The sequence below is a fragment of the Engystomops pustulosus genome, chromosome 8, assembly GCF_040894005.1.
Source record: "Engystomops pustulosus chromosome 8, aEngPut4.maternal, whole genome shotgun sequence".
Lineage (NCBI taxonomy): Eukaryota > Metazoa > Chordata > Amphibia > Anura > Leptodactylidae > Engystomops > Engystomops pustulosus.
This window is the reverse complement of record NC_092418.1, coordinates 59,425,425-59,452,436: the sequence shown is the minus strand read 5'-3', so window position 1 is coordinate 59,452,436 and position 27,012 is coordinate 59,425,425. Positions and strand designations below refer to the sequence as shown.

General features: G+C 41.5%; 1 protein-coding gene across 4 annotated transcripts in view; it reads right to left on the bottom strand.

Annotated features, from left to right (window-relative positions):
* The window catches only part of INPP1 (inositol polyphosphate-1-phosphatase), a 174,094-nt gene that overhangs the window by 143,356 nt on the left and 3,726 nt on the right, over positions 1-27,012 (bottom strand). For 2 of the 4 annotated variants that reach the window (XM_072120965.1, XM_072120966.1), the window contains exon 2: positions 1,030-1,196. The exons of the other annotated variants lie outside the window; for them this stretch is intronic. The gene's annotated coding sequence lies outside the window, so the exon portion shown is untranslated. The remainder of the gene's footprint in view (positions 1-1,029; positions 1,197-27,012) is intronic. 4 annotated transcript variants of the gene reach the window in all.

The window sequence follows — 27,012 nt, the reverse complement described above, 5'->3', positions numbered from 1 at the left end:
CAGAGTAGAACGATTTTTCTCTCTCGATTACGGAGATCGTCCCTTAGCAATAGACGCCTTCTCCCAAAATGGGTGTCACTATCATCTGCTATACGCCTCTCCCCCCATGGTTCTGATTCCAAGGACTTTGGGAAAGATAAAACAGGACAAGGCAAGAGTGATTCTCATTGCCATCTACTGGCCACGCCGTGCTTGGTTTTCAAGCCTAAGGGACATGTCTATAACAGACCCCTGGATCCTTCCAGAGAAGAAAGACTAGTTATACCAGGGTCCTATTTATCCAGAGGTGAAGGGTCATCATCTCACAGCATGGCTATTGAGAGGCTGATCCTAAAGAGGAAAGACCTTTCCGATAAGGTTCCGATAAGTCGATCACGACTCTTCAGAAGATGAGAAAGCCTATTACATACAGTATTTATTTGAGGACATGGAAAGCTTTTTTATCGTTTGTTGGCTAAAAGACAATAGATATGTATAACCCAGATTTTCGCGTCATTCTAGGGTTCGTGCAATTATGTCTAGAAAAAGGATTGAAACCAGTCAAATTAAAGGTTCAGGTGTCAGCCTTATTTGACCAGGATATAGCCAGTCCTCCGTGGATAGCTAGATTCATCAAGGCGTCTATAAGACTCTTCCCTTCCATTAGGTCTAGAGTCCCCCCTTGGGACTTATCTCTAGTGTTAAAAAATCTCTATTACGTCCTCTTTTTGAACCCATAGACGGCATTTCTTCAAAACTACCGTATTTTTCGGCTTATAAGGCGCACAGGATTATAAGGCGCACCTTCAATAAATGCCTGCTAAAACGTCTAGGTTCATATATAAGGTGCACCTGATTATAAGGATGAATGACCAGCAGGTGGCAGACCTGTGCAAAGCTCAAGGCAGCTGTTGTCTGTAAATGGGGTTCATATATAAATATATAAGGCGCACTTGACTAAGGTGCACCTTTGATTTCTGAGAGAATCAAGGGATTTTTTGAGCGCCTTATAGTCCGAAAAATACGGTACTCACTTTTAATAGCCATTACCTTGGCCAGAAGAGTAGATGAGATTGTTGCGTTATCTCGTAGACCTCTGTATTTTGCTCTGCTTCAAGATAGGATAATCTTAAAACCTGACCCAGAGTTCCTCCCTAAAGTAGTCTCAAATTTTCATAGATCCCAAGAGATAGTCCTTCCCTCTTTTTGGACAGATCCTAAATCAGAAAGAGAAAAGTCCTTTCACAAACTTGACGTTAGGCACAGTATTCTCCAGTACCTAGAAGTTTCAAAATCATATTGAAAGACAGATAGTTTATTTGTTCTCTTTTCAGGAAGGAACAAGACATCAACAACCATCGCTGGATGGATTAGGGCTACTATCCAGCTGGCCTAGGAAGGAGCTGAGGAATCTGTCCCATAAAAGATTCATGCCCATTCTACCCAAGCACTGGCCACATCCCGGGCAGAGTTTAGACATGCCTCCTTGGATCAAATATGTCGGGTTGCATGCTGGTCTACCCCCAACACCTTTTTTAACACATAGTAGTGCGGCGCATGTCGGGTCCCGATGCATGGAGAAGACTCAAGGGCTGAGCCCTTTCCATAACCAGTAAGTCTTTGCTGCATATAGTGTTTTCCCGACGATCGCTTCAAAAAGATGGGTGCAATGTGCTGTCAGCTATCAGCACGGTTTCAACTTAGTCAAGTCTCCTCAGTACAGCATAGGGAACTGGATTGGCTGTCTGACTCTATTGACAAGAGTCAGACAAGACAGTAGGTGTTCTCCTTATGGAGAGATTGCCTATTAAACCCCCCTGAAAGGCATGTGGAGACTTAAAGCCATAGATGCTCCACTAGGGAATTCTGGGAAGTATGCAAATATGTACTGAGGAGACCCAAACAGGTCATATTTTTAGACTTCTTGTAGGTCATACTTGGTGTTAACCCCTAGGCGCACCAGGACGTTATAGTACGTCCCCGGGGCTAGATGCTTAGCGCACGGGGACGTTCTATAACGTCCTGCTTCTGGCACCGGCTCACGAACGGAGCCGGTACCAGAAGCAGCGGCTGTCAGCTGTCTAGTACAGCTGACAGCCTGCGCTAACACCCGCGATCGGAGCCGGCTCCGATCGCGGGTGTTAACCCCTTACACACCGCGGTCAAACATGACCGCGGCGTGTAAGGGTGTTAGCGCTGTGGATCGGATCCCCCGTGCCGCTTACCGGGGGATCCGATCCTCTTCCGGGCAGCTCCGAGGACTGGCATGTGCCCCGGAGCTGCCCGGTCTCCATGGCAGCCAGACCCCTTCCGGGTCTGGCTGTAAACTGTCTGAGCATGCGCAAGCTTGCTCAGACAGTTTACACTGCTCTACAATAAAATAGTATTGTAGAGCAGTGTATTGAACTTAAACCAGTGATCAGAGCATCACTGGTTTAAGTTCAAGTATGTATAAGTAAAAATATGCAAAAACAGTTAACACTACACATTATAATAAATAAAAAATTAATACATAAAAATATAAGCCCCTAAAATGTCACTTTCCCATAAAAAAACTTAATAAAGTATAAAAAACATAAAAAAACACAAAAAATCCCTGCATATTTGGTATTGCCGCGTCCGTAACAATCTGCATAATAAAACATAATTGTTACTGGACCCGCACGGTAAACGCCGGAGGAAAAAAACGCAAAAAACATTCCGAAAAAAGATAATTTTTAATTAATACCCTATGAAAAATGCTCTAAAAAGTGATTTAAAAAATGTTATGCACTCCAAAATAAGCCCACTAAAAAGAACAACTGTTCTCGCAAAAAATAAGCCCCTAACAAGATTTATCTGCCAAAAAATAAAAAAGTTATGCATATAAAAAGATGGTGATGCTAAAATGAATAAGATTTTCTCCAAATTAGTTTTTATTCAGTACAATTGAATAAAATACACAAAACCCCCACATATTTGGTATCCCTGCGTCCGTAACAATCTGTATAATAAAACAGAATCGTTATTAGATCCGCAAAGTGAACCCCGTAAAAAACAACCTAAAAAAACTCTCTCTGATAAAGATGATTTTTTATTAATGCCCTTTAAAAATGCTCTAAAAAAGTGATTTTAAAAAGTTACGCAATCTAAAATAAGACCACTAAAAAGAGCTATCATTCTTGCAAAAAATAAGCCCTTAAACAGATTTTTGAGGTGAAAAATAAAAAAGTTATGCATATGAAAGACGGTGATGCTAAAATTAACAACAATTTTGCCAAATTACTTTTTATTCAGTAAAAATGGGAAAAAATAAAAAAATATATATAAATGAAGTATTTTCATAAACGTGGCGACCCAAAGAATAAAAATAATATACTATTTTCATGGTATGGTTAACGGCCAAAAAAACACATAAAAATTTTCCTAAAAATTGATGATTTTCATTTCCTCCACCAACAAAGAGTTAATTAAATCTCACCAATTAGCTATAGATGCCCCAAAATTATGTATTAGAAAAGTGCATCTCATGTGGCAAAAGAAATAAGCCCCTATAGGTGCACAATAAAAAAAAGAAAAAAATTATAGCCTGTACAATGTGACATAGCAAATCTGATTTGAATGGCGCCTCCTTCCCTTCTATGCCCGGCCGTGCGCCCATACAGCAGGTTACCACCACATGTAGGGTATCGGTGTACTCGGGAGAAATTGCGTATCAAACTTTGTGGAGCCTTTTTTCATTTTATCCATTACAAATGTTTAATTTTCCACCCAAAATGAGTGTATTGTGAAAAAATATTACAATTTGCAGACTCCACCTCCATTTTGTTTTAACCCCTATAAAACACGTAAAGGGTTAACAAACTTCTTAAAAGTGGTTTTTCATACGTTGAGGGGTGTAGTTTCCACAATGGGGTAATTTACGAGTCTCGCTATTATTTAGGCCTCTCAGTGTCAATTAGAAACTGAGCAGGTCCATCTAAATACAGGTTTTGGCGATTTTACAAAAAATGTGAAAAATGGCACCCAAATTCTGAGCTTCATAACATTCTAGTAAAATATGTGGAATCTGAAAAAACCATGCCAACATAAAGCAGACATTTGGGAAATGTAAGTTATGAATTTATTTGGGTGCTATGACTTTCTGAATCAAAAGTAGAGAATTTAGAACGTTGAAAATAAAGAATTTTTCAAAATTTTTGCCAAATTTTGTTTTTTTTCATAACTAAACGCAAAAGATTTCATCCAAATTTTTAAACTAATTTGAAGTACAATGTGTCACGAGAAAACAATCTCAAAATCCCCTGGATATCTCACAGCGTTCCCACGCTATAACCACTTATAGTGACACAGGCCAGATTTGAAAAATGGGGCCGCGTCCTTTAGGCCAAAAGATGCTGTGTCCCGTAGGGGTTAAGGGGGCTGCCTTTCAAGGTAGCAAAAAGAGCCACTGTTTTCCATTTAACACCTTGGAAAACATATTTACATACTTCCCAGAATTCCCTAGTGTGGCATCTATTATGGCTTTAAGTCTTCACATGCCTTTCAGGCGGCCTTAATTGGCAATCTCTCCATAAGGAAAACACCTACTGTCTGACCCAGGTCTTAAATATATAATATATTACATATAGTGTTATTTTTTTTTTAACTATTTATGTTTCCACACAGGGGAGAAATTAAGTATTTGGCAATATTTGCTCGCTGCTATTGAACACATTTCTAAATGCAACCTGTAAACACGGCCTAATTCATTTAAATGCCATTTAAATTAACCCACCCAAAATAAATACTTAAAGGAAACCTACCACCACAAATCTACCTATAAAAGGTAGATCGGGTGGTAGGTGAATCAATGGGACGTGAGGAGAGCCCTTTTAAGGGCTAATCCTCACGTCCCCGCACTGTTTCGTAAACTTTTATTACCCTAATATGTTAATTTACTTATGCGGCTACTGGGGCGTGGAGTAGCCGCATCTTAGGTTACACGAGGCGGCTACTCCACGCCCCGGTAGCCACTTTTCCCCTCCTACTCACCATGTTCAGCGCGCAATGCTCGTAGCTGCGCACCCTCGTCCGCCGATCCTGCCGTCTGCGCAGAACAGCAGGCCCGCGCCTGCGCGGTCACTGCTCCGAAGCCGGGGCTGCACAGACGCGGGCCTGCTGTTCTGCGCATGCGCAGACGGCAGGATCGGTGGACGAGGGCGCGCAGCTACGAGCAGCTGCGCGCCGAACATGGTGAGTAGGAGGGGAAAAGTGGCTACCGGGGCGTGGAGTAGCCGCCTCGTGTAACCTCAGATGCGGCTACTCCACGCCCCAGTAGCCGCATAAGTAAATTAACATATTAGGGTAATAAAAGTTTATAAAACAGTGCGGGGACGTGAGGATTAGCCCTTAAAAGGGCTATCCTCACGTCCCATTGATTCACCTACCACCCGATCTACCTTTATAGGTAGATTTGTGGTGGTAGGTGCCCTTTAATTTTAAACTATGATTAAAAGGCATTGATTTTATCCCTGAAGTACCTATTCACATGTGGTGAATGGTGGTTTTACACTGGAGCTTTTTTTCACTTTTTTTTTTTTCATTTTGACTTATGCACTAATACACATAGATTTTCATTTTCTGGCTCCAGTCATTTTTAACTGATGCTTTACTGAACCATTCTTTTAAATAAGCCTTTTCTCACTTCAGTTTTTTCCATTGATCCAATGTTACCAGCAAACACAAAAGGAACAGGGCTGGCTAGGTCTAGGATATGAAAAGATCCGTTCTTGAGGAGATAGGTCAGGGCTTGAAACTCAGAAGTTCCATCTCAGGCGTTAGGTAAAGGGTATATTATGATCTAAGATTTCATTGCATTTCAACTGTAAGAAGTCAGAAGGGATTCACACCATTTACCCCACACCTTATTAAATTTGTCTGGGCGCCCCCTATTTTTGTATAATATCTTGTGATATGGAATAATTTGGTTGACCAAAAGTTTCTATTGTGAGCAGGTGAGGGGAGAATAAGTCTGCTAGCATGTTAGAGCATCTAAAACATTGCAGAGGCGGTAACCTCCACATTTTGTGTAGGTGGAGGGGTGTCAGATAGCTCTGGTGTATGAAAACAAATGTATTAATTTATTGTTTATAGATGGGGAGACATACTGGTGCGACTAAAACCTCTGACATAATTTCTTAATTTATTTCAGGAATCAGTTCAGCCCAAGAGATTGCCATCTTTCGGGTTGTTCCCTGTACTTTAGCATTAATTAGAAAGGAGTAAATTGTTGATATGATGGCTCCTGATCCGTGAGATTTCAAAACCCCTATAAGGGGATATGAAGACACAGTCTGGGTTCTAGGAACTGGGCCTGTACTGTGTGTCTCAATTCAAGAATTTATGAAAGTGGGTACCTTGTAGTCAGAAATGGGTTTCTCGATGTTGATATGAGACACATTATCCCAAAACAGTTCTCCTGGAGTTTGTACTCCTGGCCTTGGAGAAGATTGTCGCTCTCCATATGTCATCAGGGAGGCGGCAATCAGTTGTCTTTACAATGTGCGATTTGCACATTGTAATGAATGATGATGAAAATGCCCATAGACTGCCATACTACTGTATGGCAGAATATGGTAGGATTAATCAGACAACCTAGGGTTAAAGTACCCTAGGGGGTCTTAAAAACAGTAAAAGAATAAAATAAAAAATTATATTGAAAAAACCTAAACATTCTAATCACCCAACTTTCCCTAGAAGTCAAACAAATATAAAAAGTAAAAATCATAAACATTTTTAGGTATCGTCGTCCCAAAATGTCCGATCAAAATATAACGTTTTTTTCACAGCGTTTAACCCCATAACGGAAAATATTGCTTTAAGTCAAAAATGGCACTTTTTGCTATTTTGAAGAATATAAAAAAATTCAATTAAAAGTGATCAAAAGTTTGTACAGTCCCAAAAATAGAAGCATTGAAAATGTCATCAAAAGTTGCAAAAAAATACACCACCCACAGCTACGTACACTGTAGTATGAAAAAGTTATTAGTGCCAGAAGATGGCAGAATAAACTAAAATTTTTGTAAATGTATGAAAACAATAGAAAATCTATACAAATGTGGTATCCCCATGATCGCACCGAACCAAAGAATAAAGTAGCAAACGAACAAGGAAACCGCCAGCTCACCGATTAAGGCTCCTGCAGCAATCCTCCAGGTGCACGGACAGGAGTGTAAGCCATACACGGAAAGACTCAGGTTTCAAGCACAGTCACGGAGGATGCAGGTAAGTTTCAAATAATCTTTATTCCAGTATAAAAAGCTTTGTCACAAAATACATGCAGCAAACGGACAGAGGTAAGCAGACCTACGCGTTTCGTCTATTCAGACTTAATCATGGTACGCAGTAGCCGGGATCACGCAGTAACAGCCGGGACCGCGACTATCGTGATCCTGTCTGTTTAACCCTATAGACGCCGCAGTCATGATCACTTGTTCATGTCCCAGCCTGGGACAAAATAAAACAGTAAAAAAAGTTTTTTAAAAAAAAAAGTACAATAAAAAATATTTATAAAAAAAAAATAATAAAAGTCCCCTCAAGTCTCATCCCATGTAATAATCAAATAAAACATAAAAAATGAGATGGAATAGGAGAAAACTGGAGAAAAGGATAAATTGGGTATCAAACTTTGTGGAGTTTTTCGTCATTTAATACTTTGTGACGGTTTAATTTTTGGCCAAAATTAAATTAAAGTTGATTTTTAGCACATTGGGGCAGATTTATTTACCCGGTTCGGCTCGTTCTCCGACGCTGATTCGGGTTCTGCCAGGATTCACTAAGGTCGTGCGCCCGATGTCCCCTAGGTGTCGCTGCTGCGCCGAAGTCCGCAGGAGTTCACCTCCTCCATCTCGGTGTATGTGAGTGCTATTCCTGCAACACAAATTCTCTTTTAAATTCCGGAGTTTTTCCGAATCCGTTGGGTTTTCTGAAGGCCATGCTCCCGATTTCTGAAAGCTGGCGCCGATGCACCAAAATCCGATCGCATGTGCCAAAATCCTGGAGCAATTCGGCGCAAATCGGAAAAATTCTGGAAACCCGACAAAAATGCTTGATTCGGAACCTTAGTAAATGTGCCCCATTGAGGGGTGTAGTTTCTAAAATGGCAATATTTATTTAATAACCCCCAAAAATGTGTAAAACTTTCTCCCAAGTGTAGAAGTATGTGCATATAAAATGTAGAAGAAAAGATGGATTTTGCCTTTTACAAGCCAAATTTGACAATCTAGAACTAAATAAATAAAGAACTTGGAGAATTACAAATCCAGATGCTTGGAAGTGAAATAGAAAACCTAAATTTAAAAAAAAAAATAAAAATAACAAGTTGGTTGCAAACTACATCCCGCAATGAAATAATCAAGGTTTAAAGTGAGCAATTTCACCTAACAGATGTAACAAATCCACCCATGTATTTTTGTAAGCAAGGGTGCCATCTGGCTTGGGGGCAGCATTGGTGGTACCTCGTACAGGGCTGGAGACCCGATGTATTGTGGTCAGAACAAGGACATCGCTTTTGTCCTTATACTTTACCAACACCATGTTCTGATTGCCTTGATGTCCAACCTCTCGAAGTGGCTGTCTAAGACTTCATTCAGATGAACGTGTGGCACGGCGGGTACATGTCAACGCACGGGAGAGGAGTAGGGGGTTGGGTGCTGCTTGCCCCCGCCTCTCTCCATGAAGATACACGGCGCTGTATTAGGGGAAATATAGAACATATCCGATCTTTTCCCTGGGTACGGAACAGTACCGTGTCGCAACGTACCGCTCCTTGCACCCATTGCCGGCCTATGGGAGATATATATACGGCGGCCGTATAAACATCTCCCAACAGTCGTGTGAATTTAGCCTAACAAGGGTTCAAGGGGACTTATTATGGTTTTTCTGTACAGTGCCAACTGAGGGGTTGGAATAGTGGAACGCTGGGATAAAAGTTATCCACATATAAGTGGTAACCCTTATCCAGGAGTGGGTGCACAGAATAGTCAATCAGAGCTCTCTGGGAGATGGCATAAAGCCACCAGTCATGGCCCCTTCCACTGATGATTGGTGCCGTCCTAGACAGCAGCAATTGTTGCCATGTGTTGCTATCATTCACCCCAGCAATGACAAATAGTGCTGCTATTGGTAGGTCTGGATCGACCACCCAATAGCAGCAAACATGGACAGAGGGTGCAGCGAAACCCCTTTGGACTGTGAGGCAAAAATTGATGGCTGTCAGTAACAGCTGCCATCTTGCCCTGATCACCTTGTCTGCAGACATGGTGATTGGCATTACTGACGTCATAACTAAAATTGCTACTATTGGCTGGTCTGCATTGATCAGCCAACAACAGCGATCATGAACTAGGGGGGTGGGACAACGAAATCCCTCTGGTCCATGGGGCATGATGGATGGTTGTCAGGAACAGCCGCCATCTTGCCCCGATCGTTGTGTCTGAACAGTGTTGGCAAATCACTTCCTGCTGTACCGTTCTATTACAGCGCACGTCAGGAAGTGGTTTATAGGCCATACAATCTATTTTTTTGGTAATTTGGACAAATAAGGGCTTATTTTTTGCAAGACGAGATGCACTGTTACTGTTAAAAACTTCATTTTAGTGGGTCTTTAGCTTATTGATGCAATGTTATTAACTCTTTTCATCCGCGATGGTCCAGAGGATCCACTACCTCTGAGCCGGATTTTCTCTTAGCAGGACTTAAGTGGGGCCTACAACCTCATCCGGATCCGCGAGGGTGACGAATGGAAGACAGCATTTAACACCAGAAATGGACATTTCTAGTATCTTGTGATGCCATTTGGACTCTGTAATGCTCCGAGATTTGCTGTATATGTGTGTCGTGGTCTACCTAGATGACTTTGGTCTTCTCCCCAGCCTTGAGATCCATCAGTCTCACGTATGGCAAGTTCTTCGATGCCTACGGACTACTGCCAAGCTAGAGAAGCGTCTGTTAAACCAAGCCTTCCTTTCCTCGGCTACATGATCTCCAACAGAAGGTCTCCAGATGGATCCAGCCAAACTGTCGGCAGTTCTGCAGTGGCCACGTCCTGAAGGTCTACGAGCCATCCAGAGGTTCCTAGGCTTCGTGAACTGTTACCGGCAGTTTATCCCACATTTCTCTACTCTAGAGTCTTCCATCATGGTGCCCACTAAGAAGGGCGCTAATCCAGGTCTCTGGCCTTTGGCGGCTAAAGAAGCCTTCTCAGAGTTAAAGTCCGCCTTTGCCACAGCTCCTGTTCTCACTAGACCCGACACGGAGAAGCCCTTTATTCTAGAAGTGGATCCATCTTCCGTGGGTGCAGGTGAGGTGCTCACCCAGAAAGGGCCGAAGGGCCAAACACTCATGTGCGGCTTCTTTTCTAAAACCTTTTCTCCCACAGAGAGGAATTACTCTATAGGGGATAGAGGACTTTTGGCCATCAAACTTGCCCTGGAAGAATGGCGATATCTTTTGGAGGGAGCTCGCCATACAGTCTGCGTATACACAGATCATAAAAACCTCTTGTATCTCCAGACAGCCCAACGTCTTAATCCCAGGCAAGCTCGTTGGTCACTCTTCTTCTCCCGCTTTAACCTGATAAACCCTCTCCCGTGCCTCCGATGTCGTTGAAGAAGAGCTGGTTACTCAGCATATTATATCTCCGGAACAATTGGTTGCTGCTGCTCTGGTGGATCTTCGGCAGCTTACCCCAGGCAAGACGTATCTTCGACCTGCACTGCGGAAGAGGATTTTGCTTTGGGGACATTCTTCATGCCTAGCTGGTGGCCTAGCTGGTGACTTGGTCAAGAATGTTCAGGACTTGTGGGATCCTGCACCTCCTGTGCCCGTAATAAGCCTTCCCACCTGAAACCGGCTGCTCTCTTGCTTCCCTTACCAAAACCAGTCGCCCGGGGTCACACGTGGCTATGGACTTCGTCACGGACCTTCCTTTTTCCTCGGGAAATACTGTCATCTGGGTGGCAATGGATCGGTTTTCGAAGAGAGGTCTCATTTTGTTCCCCTTCCTGGTCTCCTATCTGCTCCACGTCTTGCCAATCTGTTCTTTCAACATATCTTCTGGCTACATGGTTTTCCTCAACACATCGGGGGTCATTTACTAAGGGCCCGATTCGCGTTTTCCCGACGTGTTATCTGAATATTTCCTATTTGCGCCGATTTTCCCTGAATTGCCCCGGGATTTTGGCGCATGCAATCGGATTGTGGCGCATCTGTCCCGGCATGCACGCAACGGAAATTGGGGGGGCGTGGCCGAATGAAAACCCGACGGACTCAGAAAAACCGCCACATTTACAAAAAAAAAAAAGTGTCGCTGGACATGCGCTTGCCTTCACCGGCGGACCTCGGCGGACTTTAGCGCAGCAACGACACCCGGTGGACGTTGGAGGAACTACCTTAGTGAATCCCCGGAAGACCCGAATCCACCGCAGAGAACGCGCCGCTGGATCGCGAATGGACCGGGTAAGTAAATCTGCCCCATCGTCTCTGATCAGGGGGTCCAGTTTGTTTCCCGCTTCTAGCGTTCTCTCTGCAGTCAACTGCAAGTAAAATTAGATTCCTCCTCAGCTTACCACCCTCAGTCTCCCGCTTTGTGATGGGCACTAGTGAAAACCGGGTACCACTTAGACTCCGGTCCCATGTGTCGGCTTGTGTCACCGTTCGCAGTGGTCCAGAGGAGTTTCAATTTCTTTTACTATTGTTTAATTATTTAATTGTATTTTTTTTTAAAACTTTAATGTTTTAACCTTTTTGTTTTTACTGACATGTTAGCTTGAACAAGTGATCAGAATATCACTTGTTCAAGTAGAGCTAACACAATGCACTGTGTAATGTAACACACTGAGCATGCTGCTTCGGGAGCCGGGTCCTGCCTCCTGCAGCCTCGGATCACTGTCAGACCCGCTGTTAGAGGACAATGGGGGGGGAGGGAGTCCAATCCACATGAGAAGCCCCTTACATTCTACGGCGCTCGGCATTGAGATGTATGGAGCAGAACAGTTAGGGCCTAACATTAATTTGTGGGAAAACCCCTTTACTGAATTACTCAGTGATCAGTCCATGCCATGAACTGATCGCTATGGTGGAGATTGAACACTGTGCATTATATCGATAATCTGAGGAATATTTTATTTCCCCTAAAATCAGAATCCCCAACATAGTGATCAGTCCATGCCATGGCACTCATCAGAACCATGATCACAGACTGATCACAGAGTAATGTGAAACAGCCCTTACTCATAGATACAGGAACTATGACTGTGGTAATCATCTCATATTTGTTATCCATGGCTCTGGGGGGTAAAAGAAGAACCCTCCAATTGCGGAGAGCCCTTTGCCCATTGCTAAGTTGAGATCCAGAGACATTCCATATAGATGGGGATACCCATTGATCGCCAAGAAAAACAGGAGTTCTGTAGTTTTCAGATCCATAAAAGACCTTCCTAAATTCATAGGAACATTCCAGATCCCACAAGTCGCCTTTACTGATTGGCCATTCATCAATTTGAGTGGGGGCATCTCCTATGCCCTCTCCATGGGAGCGATGGTGTGAAACTTCTAAGAAAAACCCAGGCAAAGCCATCAATCGATCTAATGTGACCTGATATGTATTACATAACCTTTAAGCATACTTACCACATTTTAGCCTAAAGGGTTTTCACAGTTACATCATCATTTATAGTGCCTTGTTGACATCCTCTCTGAGGATTTCTGTGTAGAAGCCTAGAGGTTCCAGGAGACTTGCTCCCCACTGGTCTCCTCTTTCTCCATCCTAGGGACACGGTGCTGGTCACCGCCTTGGTATATTGTACCTTCTACTAGGATTACCAAGTCCTCTAAGGACTTGGGTTATACATTAATAGTTTGTTCTTTTTTGTTTGTTCTTGTCGCCCTCCCCATGCCCCATTACCCTGGCCTTCCCTCACTACTCTTTCCCTCAACCCCTCACGATATACAGGTCTTATCCCGGGGATACCACATAATTATCCACTATGGCATTATAGGTACAAAAGGTCAAGACTGCCAGAGGGCTCAATAAGCCATGAAATGCAGTCAAATTTTATACTATTTCCATAGATGTAGAATGATGGTGGCCATGGTCTAGGAGACGCATTTCAAAGTGGACACAAGATCCCAAAGTGCTCTTGTAAATACTATCCAACCTGGTATTATGGCCCCCATCCTACTCCGAAGGTCTTTGGGGTCTCTATCGGTTTTCATAGGTCAATTCAGCCTACATTAGTGGCCTCTGACATAGACTCTGATGATCTTTTCTTGTTTATTAAGTTGACAATCTGAGTAATATTTCCGAACCAGGCTCAGGTTGCATTTGGACTGCGAATACTGAGGCACCTAGCTGACTTCTCTGACGGCTCAGCACTGATCCTGGGAGGCAATTTCAAAATAGGTCCTCCGTCTTGTGCCCTGCTATCCGTAAACTGAGACGCGCTTTACTCTACCTAAGACTGATTGACATGCGAAGGGGGCTCCACGCCGGCGTCAGGGAATATAGTCACCACTCCTATGCCAATAACAGGGCCTTAAGAGCTCAAGTGATTCTATTCTTTGGTGAGACAACTCACTGGTATATGGGTGGCTAGGACACTGGAGTAAAACGCTACAGAGAATATTCCTGGAGACTAAACAATAACATACTCCCTTTGTGTAGCGGAAGTTAAGAGGATAATATCCGAATTTTTGATCACACAGCAGACTTCCAACCTCAAAAGAGAGAATTCCATCACATTACAATCATTATTCGCAGAGCTGGGTTCCAAAGAGACTGTTAACATGGTCACCCCCTCTAACAATATAATCAGACATAAGATCTTCCAGATTCTTGACAAGAAAAGCCTGTGCTTTAGGAGTACAGAGATAAATGTGGGAAACTGCTAGCCAGAGCATTACATCCTAGGTCCCCCCAGACTTCAATCATGTAGCTACACTCCTCAGTAGTTAATACCCCCATTGAGATCCTACAAGAATTATGAACCTTCTATGCTACCCTATACAATACACATTTGACCTTCCCCGAGGAAACTTTACAAGTGTTTAAAGGGGTATTCCAGGAATGAGCATAATTCATATACAAATGGGTACTCAAAATATAAGCTAATGTGTAAATTAGTTGTTTTGAAGAATTAAAGTGCTACTGGCCCTTTAATCAGTCCGTTAATTTCCCCCATTGCGGAGAAGACACAGGACAGAAGATGGCCGCTGGTCACATGTCCACATCACATGTCCTTCACCTGCCTATGTTTGGCTGTAGTCGGTTGGCTGCAGTGCATCCAGTATGGCCAGTGTTTTGGTGATGGCAGTTACACATAATTGCTATGGTAACAGAGCAAGAAAGCCTGTTATATCATCACTGGGTGCAGAGCATAAGCAGGCAGGAGGAGTTACTGAGAACTAAAGGATCATGGGACTTGTAGTTTCCAGTGGCGGCCATCTTAGTGGTAACTCCACCTACTTTAGAGAGGCCATAAATTTTGTAAATCATAAAATCAAACTATTTAAGCTTCATTTTGTGACTAATGACATTGAGTATTGTTGTATTCATTTATTTATATCATCATGGGTTTTTGTGTCATGGGTTCCCAGAATACTCCTTTAAGGAATTGAAAATGGGGAAAAGTATTTGGTAAAGTGTTGGCCGGCCCTCTTACTGATCTTTTAAATTTCATTGCTCCCAACTGTCCCTTCAATCCACAGTCATTAAAGGCCCACATCTCCGTGATCCCTAAGCCGGGTAAAAATCCTAAGCTTTGTAGCAACTATAGACCCATCTCATTGATCTATGTTTATTCCAAACTTTAGACCTCTATAAACCAGTCCTTGTTTGAGATAGAACTCAAAACTAGTCACCTCCCAACTTAGTTTGATATATTGTTTGTAGACTTTATTCAGGTCCTTAAAAGCAGTGTTAAATGACAGTAAATTTAGAGGGTAGCTCATCTGTAAAAAAACATGTAAAGCTTGTGTAGCTATGTTCTCTGCATTGATTTGTGACAGAAGAGTTGCCATGTTTTAAACATGGAAGAGGCACGGTTGCACTATAACTAAGAGGCCATTGCCCCTATGATCCCATGAGATTTTCACGAAGCTCAACTAAATAATATGTACCACAGAAGAGGGGGAAGGTATCTCTCCTAGGCAGGTTATTAAAGCAAAACCAAAAAAGGGGTATCATTCAACCCAAAGGCACCATAGCTAGGAGATGAAAATTAAACTTTTATTCTTAATGTATTAATAAAGTAACAAACAAAAAGATAATCACATGACATAAAAACACAGGAAAGCCACTAATGTAGTGTAATGGTTCAGTCAGAACTGGTCTCTCTGGGTAGCCAGACTTGCAACTAATTTAGGAGTGTGTGTCATTGAATCTGCAGAAAGCAGTAACTCAAAATAGAGTGGGGCAGATTGCGGTGGAAGATGTTCGTGTGCTGTTACAGTTGCTCCACATAAAGGCCTGGAACACTGAAGATGCAAGTTGCACACTAGCCCTGAAGGCTGTAGGTAATATATGTCACTAAATAAAGGCTTAACCAATCCTGTATGGGTTCAGGTACAGTTGTCTGGATGACATGCACAAGTAAGGTGGCCTGGAGCGCTTTTCTTATGTCAGGGTATCACCCCACAAAGACAGTAGATAGCTGCAGTGGCTTAATATGACATGCATCAACACCTAGGCCGAATTATAGTATCAGCAGAGATGCAGAAAGTGCAGTCAAAGATACAGCCGTAAGCAGGTCAGGCGATCAGATTGTCAGCCTTAAAATCACACTTTTTTAAGTCACACACAAGTTATTATATTAAGGTTTTAACCTCCTACTCGTCCTGCAGCACACACACACCCCACCCCATCCTAGTCTGCCCACAATTCTAGCCTAAAGTGCTAAGAGTCATACACATGATCGGTGGATCCTGCAATTTAAAACTTAATGGCAGAAGCCCCCCACCATGTTTCGCCGTTTGCACGGCTTCATCGGGGTAATGGGCTTTACCCATGATGAGCCTTGCTACCACAGGGATAGGATGCAACTTGCATCTTCAGTGTTCCAGACCTTTATGTGGAGCAACTGTCACAGCACACACACACCGCGATCTACTCCACTCTATTACAATAGAGATACAATGACACACACTCCTAAATTGGTTGCTAGTATGGCTACCCGGAAGGACCAGTTCTGGCTGAACCATTACACTACATTTAGCATAAAACAAGAAAAAAGAAACGCCGGCTCACCCGTACCACTGGTGTAGATAACAAGTCCGCACTCCAATTCACGGCAGGTGCTCCGGAAACAGGCCTCCGTCCACAGGCCCAACAAACGTGTAGAAAAGGTAGATTTGGATCCAGCACTCTTATGCCAAACACGGAGACGGTCCAATGCAGAAAAAAATAATCCTTTATTGAAGATAAAATCATGCGGACACACAAAAGCTGATTGTAAGGGATCAACGCGTTTCGGCAGGAGCTGCCTTAGTCATGATCTGATATATACAATAGAACATGGTGCTTTTAAAATACCCGCTTCATGACCTCACGAGTCAGGTGACCAATGTGGGAGGGGTTACACACGTGAAGTTGATGGACAACATGTCAATCATGAAATCATGTGATGCGGTGTCATCCCTCATGAACCTGAAATCGTGGGGCAGAAGAAATCCGGCAATAAAACATTGTAAACTTTACAAAAATGACAAATGGAACTCCAATCATGGCACGACATACAACGCACTGAAAGAATGTAACTGGCATCCATGAAAAGATGAGGTACTGCAATACATGAACTTCTACATCAATCGCTGAGGCAGGAAATGCACAAGTGTGTAAACACAGGTCATTATTCACATTGTTGGATTATAAATGACACAACGTGTGGAAAGACGCAATAGCATAAAGTGCGTCAAATAACATCTATGGGGAAACGGGACCACAGGTACGTCTCTATGTTAACCATTAAATAAGGTATATGTAAAGTGCTCTGGTAACATGTCATGTACAAAGAGACTACGTAAACATAACACTCGTAAACATAACACTCGTAAAGTGCCTGGGTGTAAACCTAAGATGAGTTACCGTGGTAATTGGAGGGTGGAACCACATATGAAAGCAAATATAGAGGCACATAAATGATGTTAGACTGACATAAGTTGTTCTAGAGAGACATGCAATATGTAAACAATATGTAAACAATATGTAAACGTCAAATAACATCTATGGGGAAACAGGACCACAGGTACGTCTCTATGTTAACCATTAAATAAGGTATATATAAAGTGCTCTGGTAACATTCGTACAGTGCCTAGGTGTAAACCTAAGATGAGTTACCGTGGTAATTGGAGGGTGGAACCATATATGAAAGCAAATATAGAGGCACATAAATGATGTTAGAGTGACATAAGTTGTTCTAGAGAGACATGCAATATGTAAACAATATGTAAACAATATGTAAACAATGACATAAACAAAACAAGGAAAGGGAGATGTAAGTAAACCAATGCAGAAGGGAAAAACACACATATCTAGGAGGAGAGAGGATGATGTTAATATGTTAATATGATATCAGATCTTTTATTCAAACCCTCTGGTTGCCGACTGGCTAGGGTAAACATCCAAAAAGTCTCTCGATTGAGAAGCTTACGTTTAATATCTCCCCCTCTAATGGGTTGGTATACTCTCTCTATACCAGTCCAAGAAAAGCCATCAGTGCGTTTATTGTGGCAATCTCTAAAATGTTTGGAAATAGAAGAGATGTTGACAGAGTTATTGCTTATGTCAGATAGATACCTGCGTATCCTTATCTTTAGGGGGCCAGCTGTGTGTCCTACATATTGTTTATTGCATTTCAAACAGGAAGCTACATAGATGGCATTGGAGGTGTTACAATTGATATAGGATTTAATTTTATGACATGTGCCTGTGTGCATGGATGTAACAGTATCCCCTATTTTAATGTAGTCACAAGCTATACACTGTTTATGTCCACACTTAAAGTTGCCTCTATATTTAAGCCAAGTGGGTTTTTTCTTCTCTTCACTGAGAAAGAGGCTCGGGGAAAGACTATTGCCTAGGGTGGGAGCTCGTCTGGCAATATATTTTATTCCTGGGGATATGATTTCTCGTAAAATGGGGTCTTGGATAAGCATTGGAATAAATTTTTTGATAATATTCGTTATTTGGGAATATTGGTTACTGTATGACGTAATAAATGGTACCCTTTGTTTCCCTACTTCCTTAGTGTGTTTCTTTTCGTTCATATTCAATAGTGCTTTTTGTGAAACATTATTAATTTTTTTGGCCGCTATAGCTATGTCTTTGTTTTTGTATCGACGAGTTCTTAATCGTTGACCCAAGTATTGTCTCTCCAATTTGAAATCCTGATCTGATGTACAGTTTCGTCGTAGCCTAATCATTTCCCCATAAGGGATATTCCTAATAACGTGTTGGGGATGACATGAGGTGGCTAAAAGGGTAGTATTTCCTGAGACTTTCTTTCTAAAAGGTTTAACTGATACCCTATCACCTATACCAGTAAGAGTGATGTCCAAAAAGCTAATCGACTCCCCTCCAAATTCTGAAGTAAATCTTAAATTCATTTCGTTAATGTTTAAGTAATGTACAAACTCAATGAATCTATCCTTCGAGTCTCCCCAGACCCATATCAAATCATCAATAAATCTACCGAACCACACAATGGATTGAGAATATGGGTTGGTGTCCGAAAAAATATATAACTCCTCCCACTGAGACATATAGATGTTTGCAAGGGAGGGGGAAAATTTGACCCCCATGGGGGCCCCCTCCACTTGCAAATAAAACACACGATCAAAAATAAAAAAATTATTTTTCAACAAAAATTCTGTGGCCATCAGGAGAAATGTTTTAAGATGTTCATCATATGTACTGTATGTGTCCAGGGACTCTTTATCTAAATTAACAGAAAAAGAAACAAAGATTTGGTGGGACTCTGAAACCTTGACCTCATACATCAATAAAGAAATGATTCCTAGAGGTCTAAGGATCAAAAAGTTACCTACCACGATATATTCTGACAAGTTTTTAGAAACATGGCATGCCATCTTGAGCGAATGTTCATTCAAACTCATGAAACTGATTATTTCACATGAGCAAGAAGCACTGAATAAATTGAATGTGGAGATTAATGAGTTAAAAACTACTCTGCACAACACTTCTCCAGCGCCTGTGTTTGAGGAACACATGAATGAGATTACCATCAAAATCAAAAATATTGAAAAAGAAATAGCAGAGGTTAAAAAGAAAAAATTCCAGAGAGATTTTATTGACTACAAGAGAAATGAAGTCTATACGTGGAGAAGACGTGAGTTTGATAATGACCAAAAGCAAGGAATATTAAATGATACACCAAAATCCATCCTCAAAAAAGGCAGATCCAAGAGAAGATATAGGAGATCTTACAGAAAAGTGAACTTTTCAGAAACAGACGACTCGGATGGTAGTCTATCGTCAACACCGTCTAACTCCAATGATAGGAATGCAACCAGAAACACAGGAAAAACGAGTACTTCTACCTCTTCACAACAGCAAAATATCTTACAACCGTCAAAAAACGGGGCAGACGGGCAGGGAGGAAGCATAGAAAAAACGGGCACAACAACCCGGTTCCAGAAGAAACTACAGAAGTGACACATTCAGTCATAAATCTGTCAAGTTATATCTTGGACGAGAGCCAAATCTCTTTGTTAAGCAAAGGACTCAATTTTTCTCCAACATGTAATTTTGATTTATTTAGAACGATACTTGATGTTAACAAACTCGCTAGAAATATCACAGTTAAGAAGCCTTTTTTTGATTCCAGCATAGAAGGGGGTAATACTTACATTAAGGAATCTGTGCTTAATGATTATATTACAGAATTGTCTATACCCAGTTTACATACGAATTTTTCAGAGCAACGTGATATTTTATGTATGCGGGCATTAATGTGTGGTGGTTCTGAAGCTAACAACGCCGTAAACAAAAATTTCTCTGTTAAAAATCCTGATTTTTATCCAGTGGGTTCACGCCCACCTATACTAGATAGATTTCAGGAGACTGTGGAGGGCGAGTTAATTAAACTACACAACAAAGTAGGAACTCAGCAAACACACTCTCATCATAATTTATCTAAAGGTGATAATCCTGACATTACAATTAGGAATGCGGATAAAGGTGGGGCAGTGGTTGTTCTCAACTCTTCTTTGTATGAAAAACTGAATGTAGCAATGCTTCAAGACCAAACCACTTATAAACAATTAAATGGGGATCCAACACAGGGCAGCCAATTAGAGCTTAAACGACTCCTAAAAGAAGGGGTACACATGGGTATTCTTACACAAAAGCTGGAGGAACATCTATTTGTAGAACATCCGGTCACAGCGGTATTCCACTCTTTACCAAAAGTCCATAAGGACATATTCCCTCCTCCTATGAGGCCTATTGTAGCTGGCATTGGAAGCCTAGGAGAGAAATTAGGAGAATGGCTTGACATGTACCTCCAGCCCTTAACGCACGTCACTCCCAGCTTTATCCAAGATACAAAGCACATTATACATACCATGGATAACTTCAAGTGGGGACACAATTATAGTTGGGCCACATGCGATGTGGCTTCATTATATTCCTCTATCCCTCATTCAATGGGATTATTCTTTCTAAAGAGACATCTGGACACATACAGTACATATGATGAACATCTTAAAACATTTCTCCTGATGGCCACAGAATTTTTGTTGAAAAATAATTTTTTTATTTTTGATCGTGTGTTTTATTTGCAAGTGGAGGGGGCCCCCATGGGGGCCAAATTTTCCCCCTCCCTTGCAAACATCTATATGTCTCAGTGGGAGGAGTTATATATTTTTTCGGACACCAACCCATATTCTCAATCCATTGTGTGGTTCGGTAGATTTATTGATGATTTGATATGGGTCTGGGGAGACTCGAAGGATAGATTCATTGAGTTTGTACATTACTTAAACATTAACGAAATGAATTTAAGATTTACTTCAGAATTTGGAGGGGAGTCGATTAGCTTTTTGGACATCACTCTTACTGGTATAGGTGATAGGGTATCAGTTAAACCTTTTAGAAAGAAAGTCTCAGGAAATACTACCCTTTTAGCCACCTCATGTCATCCCCAACACGTTATTAGGAATATCCCTTATGGGGAAATGATTAGGCTACGACGAAACTGTACATCAGATCAGGATTTCAAATTGGAGAGACAATACTTGGGTCAACGATTAAGAACTCGTCGATACAAAAACAAAGACATAGCTATAGCGGCCAAAAAAATTAATAATGTTTCACAAAAAGCACTATTGAATATGAACGAAAAGAAACACACTAAGGAAGTAGGGAAACAAAGGGTACCATTTATTACGTCATACAGTAACCAATATTCCCAAATAACGAATATTATCAAAAAATTTATTCCAATGCTTATCCAAGACCCCATTTTACGAGAAATCATATCCCCAGGAATAAAATATATTGCCAGACGAGCTCCCACCCTAGGCAATAGTCTTTCCCCGAGCCTCTTTCTCAGTGAAGAGAAGAAAAAACCCACTTGGCTTAAATATAGAGGCAACTTTAAGTGTGGACATAAACAGTGTATAGCTTGTGACTACATTAAAATAGGGGATACTGTTACATCCATGCACACAGGCACATGTCATAAAATTAAATCCTATATCAATTGTAACACCTCCAATGCCATCTATGTAGCTTCCTGTTTGAAATGCAATAAACAATATGTAGGACACACAGCTGGCCCCCTAAAGATAAGGATACGCAGGTATCTATCTGACATAAGCAATAACTCTGTCAACATCTCTTCTATTTCCAAACATTTTAGAGATTGCCACAATAAACGCACTGATGGCTTTTCTTGGACTGGTATAGAGAGAGTATACCAACCCATTAGAGGGGGAGATATTAAACGTAAGCTTCTCAATCGAGAGACTTTTTGGATGTTTACCCTAGCCAGTCGGCAACCAGAGGGTTTGAATAAAAGATCTGATATCATATTAACATATTAACATCATCCTCTCTCCTCCTAGATATGTGTGTTTTCCCTTCTGCATTGGTTTACTTACATCTCCCTTTCCTTGTTTTGTTTATGTCATTGTTTACATATTGTTTACATATTGTTTACATATTGCATGTCTCTCTAGAACAACTTATGTCACTCTAACATCATTTATGTGCCTCTATATTTGCTTTCATATATGGTTCCACCCTCCAATTACCACGGTAACTCATCTTAGGTTTACACCTAGGCACTGTACGAATGTTACCAGAGCACTTTATATATACCTTATTTAATGGTTAACATAGAGACGTACCTGTGGTCCTGTTTCCCCATAGATGTTATTTGACGTTTACATATTGTTTACATATTGTTTACATATTGCATGTCTCTCTAGAACAACTTATGTCACTCTAACATCATTTATGTGCCTCTATATTTGCTTTCATATGTGGTTCCACCCTCCAATTACCACGGTAACTCATCTTAGGTTTACACCCAGGCACTTTACGAGTGTTATGTTTACGAGTGTTATGTTTACGTAGTCTCTTTGTACATGACATGTTACCAGAGCACTTTACATATACCTTATTTAATGGTTAACATAGAGACGTACCTGTGGTCCCGTTTCCCCATAGATGTTATTTGACGCACTTTATGCTATTGCGTCTTTCCACACGTTGTGTCATTTATAATCCAACAATGTGAATAATGACCTGTGTTTACACACTTGTGCATTTCCTGCCTCAGCGATTGATGTAGAAGTTCATGTATTGCAGTACCTCATCTTTTCATGGATGCCAGTTACATTCTTTCAGTGCGTTGTATGTCGTGCCATGATTGGAGTTCCATTTGTCATTTTTGTAAAGTTTACAATGTTTTATTGCCGGATTTCTTCTGCCCCACGATTTCAGGTTCATGAGGGTTGACACCGCATCACATGATTTCATGATTGACATGTTGTCCATCAACTTCACGTGTGTAACCCCTCCCACATTGGTCACCTGACTCGTGAGGTCATGAAGCGGGTATTTTAAAAGCACCATGTTCTATTGTATATATCAGATCATGACTAAGGCAGCTCCTGCCGAAACGCGTTGATCCCTTACAATCAGCTTTTGTGTGTCCGCATGATTTTATCTTCAATAAAGGATTATTTTTTCTGCATTGGACCGTCTCCGTGTTTGGCATAAGAGTGCTGGATCCAAATCTACCTTTATTACACTACATTAGTGGCTTTCCAGTGTTTTTAGGTCATGTGATTATCTTTTTGTTTGTTACTTTATTAATACATTAAGAGCAAAATTTAAGTTTTAATCTCCTAGCTATGGTGCCTTTGGGTTGAATGATACCCTTTTTTTGGTTTTACTTCCCCCTCTTCTTTGGTAAATAACAAACTCAAACTTTATTCCAAAATCATAGCATTACGCCTTGCACCCCTTGTCCATCCAGAACAAGTTGGCTTTGTCCCCAGCCAAGAAGCCAGGGAAAACACGTTAAAAACACCGACTCTGGCCTCGTGGGCTAGGCGTTCATGGACCCCACTTTGCCTTCTCACTGTTGATGCAGAAAAGGCCTTTGATAGGGTCCACTTGGGGTTCCTGGAGGCTACGCTCACAAGGCTGGGATGAGGGAGAGGATTATGGCACTTTACAAGGGTCCGTCTGCTAGTGTCCGAGTAAACGGGTCCCTCTCTCCCCCCTTTCCCATTTGCAATGGCACACAACAGGAACTGCCCCCTGTCCCCTTTCCTGGGGGAATTTTCCTGGGGAATTTTTTCATGGTGATGGAGATGCTGAGGGGCAACCAATCGATTTGAGGATTAAAAGTCAAGGGGTAACTCTATAAACTCTCAGTGTTTTCTGATGACCTGCTCATATACGTCTTGGATCCAGTAGTTAGTCTACTCAAGGTTAGCAATTTTAAAGTGAAAATCCAAAAATCTGAGATCTTGAATATCTCGCTCCCGGAGTCGATTGGTTGGATACTTGAGCTCATCCTTACCGTTCGCATGGGCTAAGGGCCATATTAAGTACCTTGGTGTACAGATTACATCCAATCCAAAACAGCTATTTGACCTGAACTACACCCCCTTGCTCAGATCCATCGACACTGACCTAAAGTCATGGAGCTCCCTTTCCCTTTCTTGGTTCGGTAGAATGAACTTGCTCAAAATGGATTCTCTACCCAAAATCCTTTAAGTCTTCAAAACTGTCCTAGTGGACCTACCCTCAGCCTTTCTAGTGCGTCTATGCCGAGTAGCTACCAAATTTATATGGCAAGAATCTTCCGCCAGGATAAAATCTAACATACTGACGAGGCATATTTAGAGTGGAGGGGCAGGGCTCCCGGACTTTGCTCGCTACCATAGGTCAATGATATGTAAACTGATTCAAGATGTACTATTCCCATGGCCCAAATAAGCTTTGGGTTGAGCTAAAGTGCTCAATTCCCAGCAAAAGACATCTACCCAACATGTTCTGGTTCCTGGTAAAAACACGGACAGAGCAAAAAGCTTAAATAGCTCGTCAAGAAGTCTGGGATTTGCTCTTTGGGTGACCTACTGGGTAACAGGAGGACATATCCAGGTGCCTAGTTACACTACCTGCAACTACAGAGTTTTCTGCAGTCACTGACCCCAGGGGAGCACCTACTCATCAAACCAACTTTATTCGAGACCCTATGTCTCCAAAAAAACAGCACCATCACATGGCATGTTGGCATGTCTTTCATGTACCAGATGCTCTCAGGGTGTGTTAGGGAGTCTGGTGAGACTGTAAAGTGATTGCGTCTTTATGGACTGCTGTTTGGGATCCTTGCGGAGGGATCGGTGGTGCAACTGGGGACTTAACCCAGTCCATCGCATTAGTATCTATGCTACCAGGACGCCTTAGAGACATCAAGAGAAGCCTACTCCGGCACTTCCTGATAGCAATGAGACTGGTGATTATGGAAGTCCACGTCCACACCCACAAAACTAATGTGGGTATAGAATAGTATTTATATACTATACTATACTATACCCACTGGTATAAAAGTATACCAGCTGGAAAAAATGCAAGTCCAACCTTTAAGAATTAAATACTGTATATTCCGGCGTATAAGACGACTTTTGAAGACAGAAAAATCTTCTGTCTTCTATGGGGTCGTCTTATACGCCGGTAATCCCGCCCGCCCGCCGTGTATTCACGGCGGCGGTCGGGTCCCGGTGCATGGAGAGGGCACACAGGCTGAGCCCTCTCCACAGCCAGTAAGTCTTTGCTGCATATTGCAGCAAAGGCTTACCGGTAATACCCTAGCACCGATCGCGGGTGTTCTAACAGCGTGGGCTGCCGGCAAAGCTGGCGGCAGCCTCAAAGAGATAGCGGCGCATGTGCGATCCGTCTCCATGGTAGCCTCGGGTCATTGTAATGAATGAGGAAAATCCCCATATACTGCCATACTGTAGTATGGCAGTATATGGTAGGATCGATCAGACAACCTACGGTTAAAGTACCCTAGGGAGTCTGAAAAATAGTATGAATAAAAAAAAAAAAAGTTAAAAAAAAAAAAATTATAATAATATAAAAAAAAACTTAAAATTTAAAATCAACCCCCCTTTCCCTAGAACTGACATAAATATAAATAAACAGTAAAAATCATAAACACATTAGGTATCGACGCGTCCGAAAATGCCCGATCTATCAAAATATGATAATGGCTTTTCAATGCATTTAACCCCGTAACGGAAAATAGCACCCAAAATCGAAAATGGCACTTTTTTGCCATTTTGAAAAATATTTAAAAAAAATCTATAAAAAGTGATCAAAAGGTCGTACAGTCCTAAAAAATGATATAGTTGAAAATATTATCAAATTTCACAAAAAATGACACCACCCACAGCTCCGTACACCAAAGTATAAAAAAGTTATTAGCGCCAGAAGTTGGCAAAATCAAAAATATAATTTTTGTACAGGAGGTTTTCATTTTTGTAAATGTATGAAAACATTATAAAACCTATAAAAATTTGGTATCCACATAATCGTACCAACCCAAAGAATAAAGTAGACCTGTCATTTGAGGCGCTCAGTGAAATACGTAATATCCAAGCCCACAAGAAAATGGCGCAAATGCGTTTTTTCACCATTTTCATTGCATTTGGAATATTCAATAAAATAAAAATTTAAGGTACAGTATGGTAACATTTACAGTAAAATGGACGATGCTAATGTTGTTGTTGTATGCCTTATGTTTATGAGCTACAGTTTTCCTGCTATATACCTGCATGTCATAAGAATTTAAATTAAAAAAAGGACCATGTTAAATTCAAATCTGTTTTTTTTTTTAATTTTTACCGGTGTTTTGTATGCGTTGGAAAAGGGGTAGTCTTATACGGCGAATATATCTTAAACTCTATATTTTAAACAGGAAAGTAGGGGGGTCGTCTTATACACCAGGTCGTCTTATACGCCGGAATATACGGTAAATGTGTTATCCCCATAACCCGTGATATTTTTTCTCTCCAGAAAGGCATCCAGGCCTCTCTTGAACATGTACATAGAGTCCGCCATAACAACCCCCTGCGGCAGAGAGTTCCATAGTCTCACTGCTCGTACAGTAAAGAACCTTTGTCTATGTTGATGGTAGAATCACCTCTCCTCTAGGCGTAGAGGATGCCCCCTTGTCCTGGTCACAGGCCTAGGTATAACAAGATCTTTGGAGAGTTCCTTGTACTGCCCATTCCTGTATTGTAATGAGGTCTCCCCTCAGTCGTCTTTTTTCTAAACTGAATAATCCCAAATTTTGTAATCTGTCATTGTATTCTAATCCCCCCATTCCCCTAATATTCTTGGTTGCTCTCCTTTGCAACTGTTCCAGTTCCACTTAGTATCTTTTATACACTGGTGTCCAAAACTGTACACAATATTGTGGTCTGACCAGGGATTTATATAAGGGCAAAACTATGTCTTTATCATGAGAA